The following is a 13,717-nucleotide window of genomic DNA, read 5'->3' as shown; positions in this document are numbered from 1 at the left end:
TCATCTTTATTTCTAGACATATTTTTAATATCGTGATGAAATGTTTTGCTAACAGACTTGACAAACGAAGGGAGGGAGAAATGTTTATCGTGCCAGTGACTGTTTGAATCAGGAGGTATCATCTTTAAAAAAAATTATTTGTTTTCAATATTTATTCCTCATTTTACACTATATGTACTTTTTTAATGGAAAGAAACAGGGAAAATTTTAAAAATAAGTAAAAATAAAACCAAATGTAAGATCTTAAGTGATGCTTAGGAGAATACTTTAATTAAGATGCCATCTCTTGGGGCCCCTGGGTGGCTCAGTCGGTTAAGTGTCCCACTCTTGATCTCAGCTCAGGTCTTGATCTCAGGGTCATGAGTTCCAGTCCAGTGTTGGGGCCTACTTTAAAAACAAAAACTGGGTGAAAAGAATGTCTTTTGTTCTAATGAGGTGACTCTGTGGGTGAGCAGGGGGAGGGGCTCCGGGATGGCTCCTGGGTGGGGGCTGGGCACCAGAAGGACCAAGACATGCTGAGAAGCTTGGAATTTTCAGCCCTACCCCCATCCCCCCAGAGACAGGAGAGGGGTTGCAAAAAGAGTTAATAATTGATTATGTCCATGTGAGGAGGCCTCAGGAAAATCCCCATCATAGGGGTATCTGGGAGCTTCCAGGTGGGTGGACACTGTGATCCAGCCCACCTGTACAGGGACAGAAGCGCCTGCACTCAGGGCCCTCCCAGGCATTGCTCTCTGTGTCTCTTTGTCTGGCTGACACACACGGGACCTGCACGGAAGGATGAGGCCTGGGTTTGTCCTTCCATCACATAGATTCTCCTAAACGCTCACTGGGGAATGATGATCGTCTTCCATCTGTTTGCTTCATTCAATAATATTCCTTGAAAGCCTAAGAGCGCAAAAATTTTGCATCTTAGAGTCAATTAAAATAATCAATTTGTAGTTTTAAGAGATGTTTGAGCATTTTTCAGGATCTGAGACAGTTGATCCCATACATACCTGGAGATGGCATTGCTCCGGAGAATCAGTCAGTTCAGCTTTCATCATGGTCTCAGTGTTCCGTTAAACCTGGTCATTCTGTATATTGGTCTGGCCTTAAAATCCATGTATAACTACTAGCAAATTCAATAAAAGAATGTTTCTTCTTTTCTGGTACAGTGTAATGTTATCAAAAAAGGAGAGGTAGGACTTGTTAAAAGATGCTGTTCCTAGGGCTAGTTCAACCACCAACCAGCCAAGTGCCTTTGATTAAGGCTTTGATAAGACCTTTCTGAGGTTCTGGACTGTCACCCTCAAAAGGGAATAATATGAATAGTAACAGAAATAGTGATAATGCCTCTCTCACATAATTGTTTTGAGGAATAACTAAGATCCTGGCATCAAAATCCTTAACACAATGTCGGGGCTCTCTGTGAATTAGGCCAAAGCAAAGCCCAGATTGGTTGCATTGATTGAATTAACTAGCAAATGTGGAAAAAAAAAACAATGCATATTGAAAATTGCTGCATATATTTACTTTTTATCGTAGCTATTTCTGTCTGTGTAGCAAGCTAGTTATCTATCTCTCACCTTGTTCCAGAAATAATTTAATGTGGTCTCTTTAATATTATTATCTTGTTTTATGATTCATTTTCTAGTCAACCTTTTTCAGACACATTATTTTCTAGAAATAATAATTATAGTGATTTCAATATAAAATACAGTATACATGTATTGTTGGTTTCCTTCTAAGAGGCTGTCATCTACTTGTATGTGTAATTGGTACCACTGACATCAATTTACAAGACTGGAAACGGTAAGGTGAACTCTCTATGCATCCATAGACTCATACTTCAAAGGACTGAGAACAGCAAGGAAGTCTCCATTTAAAAAAAAACAAAAACAAAAACAAATCATTAGGAGTTAATATACTACCTTTGCACCGAAACTTTTATCATGTCTTTGGCTATAAAAATTCTGCATTCAAGGTAGACTCTTCATGTTAAATTCCACTCCAACTAACTCTATGGGACAAGGATTACTCTGCCAAAGCCTACTGGGCTTTGAAAAATATTGAGTCAGAGCAACAAAAGTGATCCTCCATATAATCTGGTCTCATTTCACTATCAAAGTGAGACTTGCCTTTTCTAACATTTTTGGGAAAAGGTTATCTAGACCTTGCTTGACTGCTCAGAGCAACAGGGAGCTCACTACTTAACAAAAACCATCAGTCCATTGTTAGGCATCGAGAGTAGAAAATGTTCCCTTGTGAACAAGAAAGAGAATGACTGTGGTTGGGACAACCTGTGTGTTCATGATCTCAGTCACTTAACTCACCAGGTAAGCTTTGGCAAGTAATTTTTACCCACTGGGGCCACAGCTTCTTCAGCTGTGCAAGGGGCGATGGATAGATTGCTCTGAGAAAGTTCCACGGGATGACGTGAGCTTACCAGTGTGAAGTGTCAGTACAGCTCAGCAGTACAATAGAGCATCACCTGCTGTCCCCTGACTTTTCCTTCCTTTGACTTGAAATTTTTCTAGTTGACAGCCGTTAGAGATTGGGAGCTGTCTCATAAAAAGTAACTATAATTAAAAACAAGACAAAAACTAGAGTTCTCCCTACTTCTCCTACCAAAGACTGGCTGGAGCAGAGAAGCCTCCGCCCCATTTAGACAGGATATGCGTCTGCATATCACTCCAGTTCGCTCCTTTTTTTTTTTTTTTTTTAAATATTACCTGAGTATGATAGGCATTGAGGTTTGTGACCTCTAATGTGTAAAACAGACTGTATGTCCCTCCAGATCACTTCTCCAAAAGTTAACTTAAACCTTCTACTGACCCCGACGACCACCCTGGGAGCCTGCCGTTACAACGTGTAGTTGGTGCCCGCAGTCAGCATCCTGGGGATGACAAGAGTCACAGGGCTGTGTCCTCTTCAGTGGCTGCTGATGACCCCACCTTCAGATCTGGAGATCTGCCTGTGTGTGAAACCAGGTCAACACATTTCCTGGGCTTGTCCTCAGGGAAATTTTGCAAACCCCTTGCTTTAGAAGCAGGCTGACTAAGTGTTATCAATTCATAGTGAAATTTACACTCCCTCTCCTCCCATCAAATACGATGGAACATTCTGCTGTTTGTTCTCAAGCAAGAGGAGGGTGCCTGTGTCGCTGGTGGTATTGGGTTTCACATGTGGGCCAAGGAAGGTCTCCGAGAGTCTGATCTCCTCAGTGTGGGAGATGTCTCTCCCTCTGACACCTTACAGCAGTGTCAGTGAGCTCAGACTCAGCCGTCGTTTCAGGGAAGCTCAGGTCTGGAGCTTAGACGCCGTACATACTCCCCTCCCCCAATCAGCCCCAAGGAAAATAATACTAGCAGTCATTTTTGCTGGCTGTTTGCCCTCAAGCGTTTTCACACCCAGCCTCTTGGAGTGAAGTGCTGAAGGGTGCAAGCCGTCAAGGCTGAAGACTGCTGGTGACCGCTGATGGGAGCTCTGGTGTCAGGTGCTGGGGAATGGGTAACACTCCAGGGCTCTCCTGGGGTCTCTCCTGGGGTTCTGGGAGATTATATGGAGTCCCTCACGCTGGGTCATACTTCTAATTTGACATCAGTGTCCTCCATTCACTCAACAGTCATGGAACGCCTACTTAGTCTCAGGCTCTTCTTCAGTGTTGGGAATACATTTGGGAATAAAACAGGTCCCAGCCCTTGGGGAGCTCGCATTCTAGAGAAGAGAAAGAGAAACAATAAATAACACAAGAACATGGTACATTATACAGTTCAGGTGTGGTAAAATAGTAGAGGTGGCACTGGCCCGGGGGGCTACAGGTATGGTGTGGATGGGTGTGAATGGGCTTAGCCAAGGAGGATTCACAGAAACAGTCAGATGGTTGTCAGTGGTTTAGGGCTTGGGGTAGGATCAGACAGTTTCCGATTTTCCAGTCTTGGCTTTCGTAATAACCCCTCTGAGTTTCCTTGTCTATGAATTGAAGATAATGGTAGTAGCTTCCTCATGGAGTGCAAGGGAGATAAACTGAGTAGAACCATGGCACACGCTATGTGCTCCTTAAATGTGTCAACTTATTACTGTTAGCACCTTCGTGTTGCAGTGATGGAGACTGAAACACAGAAAAGTGCCACAATTCCCCAAAGGGCAGACATGGTGGGACCCGAGCTGGAGGTACAGACTGCAGATACGTCACAGTTAGTCATCGACGATGATGACCAAATGTGCACGTGGGTTGTGTCTTTCAGGTCCTGTGTGGAGGACGTCTTCTGCCCGGCTCCTCTCTGCTCTGTGGCACTGACCAGAGGAAACCTCAGCACGTTCAGGGCTCAGCTCTCTTAGGTACCTGGTGGAATCTCAAGGAATAACATTTGATCAGTCTGTCTCTCATGTGAGGCACGGTAATCCTTTCTCTCAGGCCCTGACCTTCTGAGGAGAGAGGACAGCTGCTTGCTGATTAGCATCCACGTGACCTTATCTATAATTTAAAACACATTAAGTCACCCACCGGAGTTGTCCTCCTCGGACCACATGGCCCCAGTGTGCTGAATTCCCAGAGGGCCCCTTTCCATCCCTTTTATCCTGTCTGTCACTCCTTGACCCTTCTCCTCTTTCTTAGAAGGACAGTAACTAGAAAAAAGGCAGCGGGCTATTGCAGGGGAGGAGGGGAAAGGGAGGGAAGGGGGAGGGGAATGGATTCTTTCAGGGTACTCCCTACATCCATAGTTAAGATTGTTGCCAGAGAGTGAGTTGAAAGACAGGACAGTGCAGGAGAGACCTGGGATTTCCTCCTCACCTCTTTGATTAGGGCTGTTGCCATTCCTTTCGCATCCCTCTGGCATCAGCATGGCCTGCATGCTAAAACCTTTGTGTATACCAGGAAAGATGATGACTAGTTTATTCATTCCTGTACTTCATTCATTCGTTCATTCCTCTCCCTTACGGAGGGTCTCCTGTGCTCTGGGCTCTGCAATAGGGTTCGAAGAGACAGAAAAAACAAACAAACAAAAAACAAAACAAAACAAAACAAAACCCAAAAGCAAGCAGGGCAGGAGAGCTGCAGGCACAGAGTGCCACCGAAACACGGAAAGGGGTAAAAAAAGACTGCCCATGAGGGAAGGGTGGACAGAGAAGGACATACAGAGGAGGCAAAGCATGAGCTGACACTTGGTGGGTGAGAAAGAATTGAGCTAAGAGAGACAGTGAAGAAGACCGAGAAGCATGTGTGGAGGCAGGTGAGCAGGACTGTGGCTTGTGGGTGAGGGCTAGAACAGACCGTGTGAAAGGGAAAGAATGACGGGGACTCAGGGGCATGGGCTGCATAAGGAGGGGCTTTGGAAGAACAGGGAGCAGTTTGGGTTCTATTCTGAAGCCAACAGGGAGGCATTGAAGGGTCTTAAGGAGGAAAGGGAGAAGATGAGTTTTGTATTTTTTTTTTTAAGATTTTATTTATTTATTTGACAGAGAGAGAGACACAGCGAGAGAGGGAACACAAGCAGGGGGAGAGGGAGAGGGAGAAGCAGGCCAACTGCTGAGCAGGGAGCCTGACGTGGGACTCGATCCCAGGACGCCGGGACCACGACCCAAGCCGAAGGCAGACACCCAACGACTCAGGCGCCCCGAGTTTTGTATTTTGCAGAGATGACTATGAGTACATGTGGATAATAGAGCAGAGGGGAACAAGAACAGAGGAAGAAAGGCCAGATAATGTACTTTTGCAAAACTCAAGAAGAAATATAATGGGGACCTGAACCAAAGTAATGGTGGTTTGGATGGAGGGGAAGGGTTTGAATCCAGGGAAATTTGTGGTGGTCTCCATAAAAAGTAACCATTTGTATCAGTCAGTTTAGGTTATGCTAAGAGTAACAAATAATCCCCAACCACAGTGGTTCAGGGCAACAAAGATATATTTGTAGTTCATATTTATGTTCAGCACAGGATTCCTAGGGATTCTGTGGCTGTGCAGCATGCCCTCCTCAGATTTAGGTCAGATACTCTTAAAGAAGAGAAAGAGAGGAGAGACATACAGGGATTCTGAAAACTTCTGCTCAGAACCAGCATGCATCACTTCCATACACGCTTTCTTGGCCAAAGCAAGCCATGTGACCACGGCTGGCACAACTCTAGTGGGAAGGATGATATTTTTCACAGGAACCGTTTCGCTAGAAGGAACAGAAAATGCTTTCACAACAATATAGTCTATCACCATCTGCCACATTGGTCCCAAATATAAACCTTCGTCCTTGACTCCTGTACAATGTACTCAACTTTTGCTCTAAAGTCCCCCTGTCAGACTCAAAATCTTGGAGCTCATATTCATCAATATATCAAGTCTGAAGATAGCTCTTCCTCAATAAAGATATGAATTAGTTGTGACCTTGCCTCCACAATGATGCAAGTACATTAGAAGGAAAGGAGCAGCTGGGGGGCAATCTCACTTCTGTTGAAGAAGAGAAGACTAAGAAGCACCCATTACATTAATCCTTACCAATTTTGGAATTACACTGGGCAAATACGATGAAGACTCTCTACCCAGAGGTAGGGAATGTTCTTAATGGGGCCCAGGTTCTCTCCTTGGGAGGAAACCTCAGGTCATCATTCTCCACAATTCTTGGTGGGAAAGGCATGAATTCTGAGGTGGTGTCAGAGGTGTGGAATAAAGAGTTTAATTTTTGTAACATTTTGACCCAGAATACTCTCAACTCTCAGTTTTGATTGTTTATGAGTTTATGTAATGTGTGTGTGTGCATGTGTGCACTTAGAAGTATATTTAAATGGGGTGATGGGCATTAAGGAGGGCACACGATGTAACGAGCACTGGGTGTTCTATGCAACTGATGAATCACTAAATTCTACCCCTGAAAGTAATAATACACTCTATGTTAACTAACTTGAATTTAAATAAATTAAAAAAAAATCAAGAAGTACATTAGTATATTTAAAACAGCAAGTTGAAGCTTATTTGCAAGGTTAGAGGTCATACTCAAAGGCTGATGCCTTTTTTCCTATATCAAATTGATTTTTTAAGTGATTCCAGCTCTTTTTTTGGACATTGACATGACTTCTGAGATCCCAGCAGACACTGGGGAATGGGTGCTGATAGAGACAGTTGGTGCTGGGAATGTGAACCCAGCTTGAGAGGAGAAAAAAACTCAAGACCACTTTTCCAAGACTCTGGGCCAGACTTGACCTGCCGTGAGCTTACATGTTTCTCTTCTGTCAAGGTCTAGCTGTGTCCCTAGCTAAAGGTTAAAAGTGTTAATTTCCTGTTCTTTCATCAAAGAGAGGAAAATTTTATGATTTTATAATGGCAGGCATGATGGCAAGTGACAAACATTCCCCTTTCTCCACCACACGTCACAGCCCCCTTGCATTTAGGGAGGGCCATCCAGCTATAACTGGACATGGAATTGAGCAGAATTGGCATTTGATGCTTCTGGAAAAAAATGTGGAAGATTCTATGTTCAGCCTCCTAGAGTAGTCTCTTTCCTTACCGTGGCAAATCCAGATAAAGCAACTACAAGATGGGGTCTCTGTAGGTCCAGACCCCTGGATGAAATCCCATACTGAGCTTTGTGGCCATAAAGCTGGATCAAGACATAAGCTGTCATGAGGTGAGGCCATCGAGATCGGGGAGTATTTGTTACTGGGCAGCCTCACCTACACTTTTCTGACTGATGCTGAGAATCAAGAGCTGTTCTCTGGCCCCATGAAGCACAATCTGATCACTTATCTTTCAAAACAGTACTTTAAAGTTCATTTGGTTTAAAATCCTCCCATTAAGAGAAAATAACACTCTGGGAAGGGAATCGATTGGTCAAAATGATACAGCGCTTAGGGTAAGATTGGCATATGATCCAGTCCTCAGGCTTCTGTCCTATACTGCAAATAAGATGAGAACTTTTCTTTCTTTCTTTTTTTAATCTACTAGAGCCAGTCACGTGCTTGATATCACATTCAATATTCAAAATTACGCAAATGGTTTCAACATCAGCTACTCTGTCCCAATTAAAATTAAACTATTTGTACTACATGCATATTTATACAATCATCCCCTCTGACTAGATGTAGTCACGCGCATGGACACTGAAGCTACAGCATGTATTGTCTGAACAGAACAGACGCGGGAGAAGGGACGATTGGTATTGGGGGCTGGGGCTAGTGTCTCCATTAGGCAGGCAGTTTAATTTAAGGTTTAAAAAATGGATTTTCAACAGCTGATACATGGCAGATTTAATAACCTGACATTTTTTGCTCTCTCTCTTCCTAGATAGTCCGTTCAACTTTGACTGGACCTGTTGCAGGATGATATGATTACCATTGTGTGCACCCTCTGGCATTATTTAAAAAAGCGAATCCCTAATCCCTGCTTAATTTTATGAACTGTCAAAATGATTCTAAATATCTCCTCTGTTTGCATTTTCACCTCGGGACAGGAGTCCAGAGGTACAGACTGGGTGTACAACAGTGGACTTCAGGCAATTTTCATCTCTTAATGCCTGTAGCGTGAGAGGCTGAATTTGTAATAATCACCAGATTATCTCTAAAGATCGCTCTGTTGTACCTGCAAAATGGTTCTGCGGGAAAATGCAAAAGATATGGAAGAAAGTAATTGATGAGAGGCAGGAGATGATTGCTCTTCCTAATCCCTGTTGGAAAAAAAAAAAAAAAAACTCGCACCAAGACAAATGTCGGTAATTTCTGTTAAATGCTGCTTGGTATTTGCAGTGGCAGAATCCTGCTTGAGAGTTGAAGATGGCCTTCTGCCCCTGCAGGCAGCTCCCAGTGCTGGGGCATAAGGTATGGGGGGTAATTCCCAAAATAGGTCCAGAAGAGGAGGAAGGACCCTAGCCCAGCAAAAGTTGAGAGAGTGGCCCCTATAGAAAATGTGAAATCAGACAACGGCAGGAATGTCCCTGGTGCATCACCTGGCTCCTGGCAGGGGGCCCCAAACATGCTTGTTTCCTTTTCCTCCTTGGAGGCCAGTGGCCTGGGGATGCAGGAGGAAGCCCAGGGTCAGACACTGGTGTGCTTCCAGATACAGTGTGACTTTGGGCAAATCACATGCTGTCCCCCTCCAGGCTTCTGTCTCTGCACCTGACAATTGAGGGAAGAAGGTGCCAGCTACCCTGCTGTCGTCAACGGATACCATCAACACCATTGCATAAAACAGAGGGAAACCCAGCCCCTTCTCTTCTTCGGGAATTGGATTCACAGTTTTCCATCCACCGTTCTTTCTAATTCTGTGCGCCAGAGGTCAGACTGGTGAGAGTGTAGGATGGCCCTGGCTTCTGTGCTTCTAATCTTAGGGAAAGGAGAAAAGATTGAGTATAAGAATAGGAAGGCCTGGGTGGCTCAGTCGTTAAGCGTCTGGCTTCGGCTCAGGTCATGATCCCAGGGTCCTGGGATCGAGTCCTGCATCGGGCTCCTCACTCAGCAGGGAGCCTGCTTCTCCCTCTACCACTTCTCCAGCTTTTGCTCTCTCCCCTTCTCTGACAAATAAATAAATAAAATCCTAAAAAAAAAAAAAAAAAAGAATAGGCAAGAAAATGTTATGCGTCTGGAAATCCCATCTTCCCTCCAGAACACAAAACCTGTGGTTTTAAAGATGCTCAGATAATCATCCAGGCAAAAGACTATTGTGGAGCCACTCCTCACCTCAAAGCTCTAAGGGCAGAAATTTTAGGAATAGGATATCCTAGAAAACCAAGGGAGGTTGACTTAGAAATCCTTCTTCCCCTTCTAGCTCACTAGCCACAGGGACCAGAATGTAAAAGAAGGCAATCATTCCTTTTAAGGATTGATAGAGGAGGAAGAGTCAGACTTGAGTTTATGCACTTGTAAATAATTACACTAAATTCAAAATTGAGTTGTCTTCCTGTATGGTGTTGCTTTTCCTAAGAGAAAAAGCCAATCCGTTTTTAGTTCTGACGAACTAAATAGGCCAAACCCAACCCTCTGCCTCTCAACGCCTTGGAGGGGTCATCCTCGAAGAAGGCAGGCAGGAGCGCCTGGGTTTGAAAGCCGGAGGTTTCTATACGGCATATTGGTGTGTGAGCTTTCCGGCATCAGGATGTTTTAAAGGTTGCCCTTGTTCTGTTTGCAATCTGTGGAATTTAAATCTGTTTGAACTTGGAATTTGTGAAATGTTCGGGTCCGTTTATCAGATTCTCCTAAGTAGGGACTTGGATGTGACATCTTCGTGGTAAAAGCTAAAATCGACCCCAAACAATCAGAAGTTGGGAGTTTTCTGAGAAAACTGCTACGATGAATTTTCTTTCGTCTGCCTTATTTTTTTTTTTTTTTTTGGAATATGCCGCATTGATAAATTACTAAGCGAATTCTCTTAAGATGAACTTTCCCAGAAGGAAGACACTTATATCATTTCCACATGAAAGTGGTGCCGTCACTATCACTTTAAATGCTGAGCAATAACTAACCATGATTCTTTATTACAGTTGCTTTAAAACATTATAGTTTATAAAGTGCTTTTAATACACTGTACATCATACGAACAGGGTGGCTTAATATTGTTTTATTGACTAATAAAATGTTTAAATAATGCTAATAATATTTAATCTTTAATAATATTAATACTATTTAACATTTCACACATATTAAAGTAATGAATGAGGACAGCACTGCTATAAACCAGATGCTGTGTAGGTGCCTGATGTATTCACGGCACTACCAAAAGGTTGGTCTTATTCATCATGGACTAGATTAAGAAAATGAAGCTCAGAGAGAGAAAGCAGTTGCTTGACCCAGGTCACACACCTAGTAAATGACAGAGGCAGAGGCACACGACCAGGTCCTCAGATGCCAAGTGAAATAATTTTTACAGTGCATGGTATTAGCCAGGTTTAAAAAAAAATATGTGTCATTTGCAAGTGGCATAACCCTCCACGCTCTACCATTTGCAGAAACTCCAATGGTTTGGGAGAGTAAATTGCCATTTTGAGGGCCAAAGGCTTATTTGGTACCATCAAGACTCCTACCTTTTACAAAATCCAGAAAGGAAAAATTAAAAACCAAATAATCTGGAAAGCGAGTTGAACATGAGCTCTTGGTAGAGAAAGCAAAACCCTTTCTTTTCGGAGACGGCATTTTGTACATCATCACATGAGAGATGTGTGTGCAAATTTTGTACTGCAGGGGCCCGGTGTGAACATATGGGCCCATTAATCATGAAATATTGATTGTAGATTGAAACTATGAAACAGGTTCCATGACACATGGGTTTGTTTTGTTGGTCTGAAGTGTTAAGTAAAATAACACAGAAGCCATGTTAACATTCATCTCCTACTCTCCTTTTGTTAGCGGGTTAGTGCTCACCCAATTCACATATCCTCAGGTTTATGAATTATTAATCAAAAGAGCTAAAAAGTCAATCCAATCTGGTTAGATACTGTAGTTCTTGTGGCTTCCAAACTTTTAAATAATGAATGGTTTCATCACTTCCCCAGCGGATGTCAAGCAAGAAGAATGTCTGGAATCAAAATCCCACTGGGTAACAGAAGCAACATAGTCAAAAAAAGTAGTAATTTTTAATAATAGCAACTCCAATCCTATTGTATCATCACTGCCACTCTCGAGAGAGATCATTTCAGAATGGGAAGGAGAGGTGTCTTGAATAAAGGGCTTTATGGGATCAAATATTGCCAGAAAAAGCAATATAACATAAGGGAGTTGGTAGAGGAGACGAATACATCCACACAAATACATTATATTGTAAAAAAATGCATGCCTTTACTGTTCCTAATTCTTCAAAAGGAAAATATACCTTTAATTATTCCTCATATAGGAGGAATTCTCTGATGAACCCCTCTTGATGAATGACAACGTGGGGAAAACAGCCTAGAATAAAAGGGAGAAAAAAAATGGGGTTCTTAGATTGGCTGGATTATCACGAACAATGGGAATCAGTGCCAACAGGGAGGTATTTAGTGTGTAATAACAGAGAAAAAAAAAGACCAACTCAAAAATAACTGCCTGTATTGGGTGGGAATGTGGTAGAGAAATGTAGAGTCTAGGTAAAAATGTCAGAGGAGAATAATGCTAGCAAGTGTGATGCGTGACAAAGGACTGATGGGTGAAGGCATGCTGGAGCCGAAATCAAAGCGGATGGTTTTGGAACTGTGTCCTGTTTCAGAGAAATCTGTTGAGCCACTTTGCCTCTAGGTGGGGGTGCTACTGAAGGTGAGGACCAGGGTGGCTGAGACATGGTCAGCCACCGAGTGCTTTGTCTCCTGATTGGTTTTGTCCATCCTACTGCATGCTAAACACCTTCGTTCACTCTGTAAATGCAGATTCGCTCTGACATTCCCATTTTTAAGAAAAGTTCCAAGTCTCTCCAGAAGTTCTTAACCAGTGTGAGGAATCGCAGGCTGCGTTTAGGATGATTTACATGCATTTGACTAAGTGATTGGGCTGTCCCTGGGGAGGATGTCTTTAAGATGAGCAAACGGGAAATGGGTAGGCCTTTATTATTAACCAAAGTTTTGCTCCAAATCCCATTGAGTAGCTTTTTGGTAAAATGTGCTCAAATATGCATGGATTAATAACAAGCACAAATCCTATTTTTTTCCCCTCTTTCCTAAGTTAGGGCTGCTATATAAAATACAAGTTATCCAGTTGCATTTGAATTTCAGATGAGCAATATATTTTTAAGTGCATGTGGTCTCAAATAATGTATGAAACATACTTACACTAAGAAAAAAAAAATTCCTGGGCTTTCTGAGATTCTAATTTAACTGGGTGTCCTGTATTTTAATTTGCAACCCTACCCTAAACCTAAACTCAAATCTCAAGATATCCTTATCTTCTGAAGTTGTTTCACATGGCCACAGTCTTAATGAAAATGCCACGTATAAATAACTTAGGTTTAAAATATATGTTCCCATTGCATCCCCTTGCTCCTTTTCTGTCTTTCCCCTTATTTTCCTTCCTTCCAGTTTGACTGAGCAGATGTGCCTGGGTCTGCGTGCTGCTCGTGAGGGTATAAAACTGAATCAGACCTAGCCCTTTTCCTGGAAAAGCTCCCGGCCTCCTGGAAGAGAAAGACATGCAGATACCATTGGTCAAGAAGGAATACTTTGATAGAATTTTTATCCATCCATCCATCCATCCATCCTTCCATTTATACATCCATCCAGTTATCCATCCGTCTTCCTTCCTTCCTTCCTTCCTTCCTTCCTTCCTTCCTTCCTTCCTTCCTTCCTTCCTCCCTCCCTCCCTCCCTCCCTTCCTTCCATCCATCCATCATCCATCCATTCATTTCTCCTTCCTTCTGTCCATTCTCCATCTAAATCTGATTCATGGAAGAAGTTATTGATGCTGCTTCAAGAAGGAATTTTGCCACACCCTTACAATTTTCTTTAATACAGATATCCCATTTTATGGATGATAAAACCAAGTCTTAGAGAAGTTACTCAGCACTGTAGAGTTGATAAGCAGTAGGTTGGGGATATAAATCTTTACCCTCAAGATATACCTCATTTTGATATATAACAGGAGACGGAGTTAAACATGCACATTACCACCTTCTCGCCTTCTGATGTTTTTTTTTTTTTTTTTCTTTCTCACAGATCCTCTGCCCCCTCATGTGCCAACGCTCACACTTTTCTCTCTATTGACATCTGTGGCATTGGGTCCTGTGACTCCTGTCACCTGTGCTGTGCAGGGCTGCCTCCTTCCCCTCCCCCGCCTTCCTCGGCTGGGTCTCTGACCGCAGGGG

General features: G+C 43.0%; 1 long non-coding RNA gene across 6 annotated transcripts; it reads right to left on the bottom strand.

Moving 5' to 3' along the window:
• Nucleotides 1-248: 248 nt before the first annotated feature.
• On the bottom strand, nt 249-8,175 carry LOC112822040 (uncharacterized). Of its 6 annotated transcripts, none has more exons than XR_003207591.2 (5): nt 4,778-8,175; nt 2,818-4,327; nt 999-1,076; nt 684-888; nt 249-387 (listed from the first exon to the last, which is right to left on the bottom strand). It is a non-coding gene; the product is annotated as an uncharacterized lncRNA (long non-coding RNA). The 6 variants fall into 6 exon arrangements; XR_003207589.2 differs by having other exon boundaries at nt 999-2,956; nt 3,623-4,327; XR_003207588.2 differs by having other exon boundaries at nt 999-4,327.
• Between the last annotated feature and the right edge of the window lie 5,542 nt (nt 8,176-13,717).

Source organism: Callorhinus ursinus, unplaced genomic scaffold (assembly GCF_003265705.2).
Source record: "Callorhinus ursinus isolate GAN/ISIS: 27379988/994484 unplaced genomic scaffold, GSC_fseal_2.0 scaffold8, whole genome shotgun sequence".
In the NCBI taxonomy this organism is placed as follows: Eukaryota; Metazoa; Chordata; class Mammalia; order Carnivora; family Otariidae; genus Callorhinus; species Callorhinus ursinus.
Note: the sequence above shows the minus strand (reverse complement) of the source record. Positions and strands in the feature narration are given on the sequence as shown.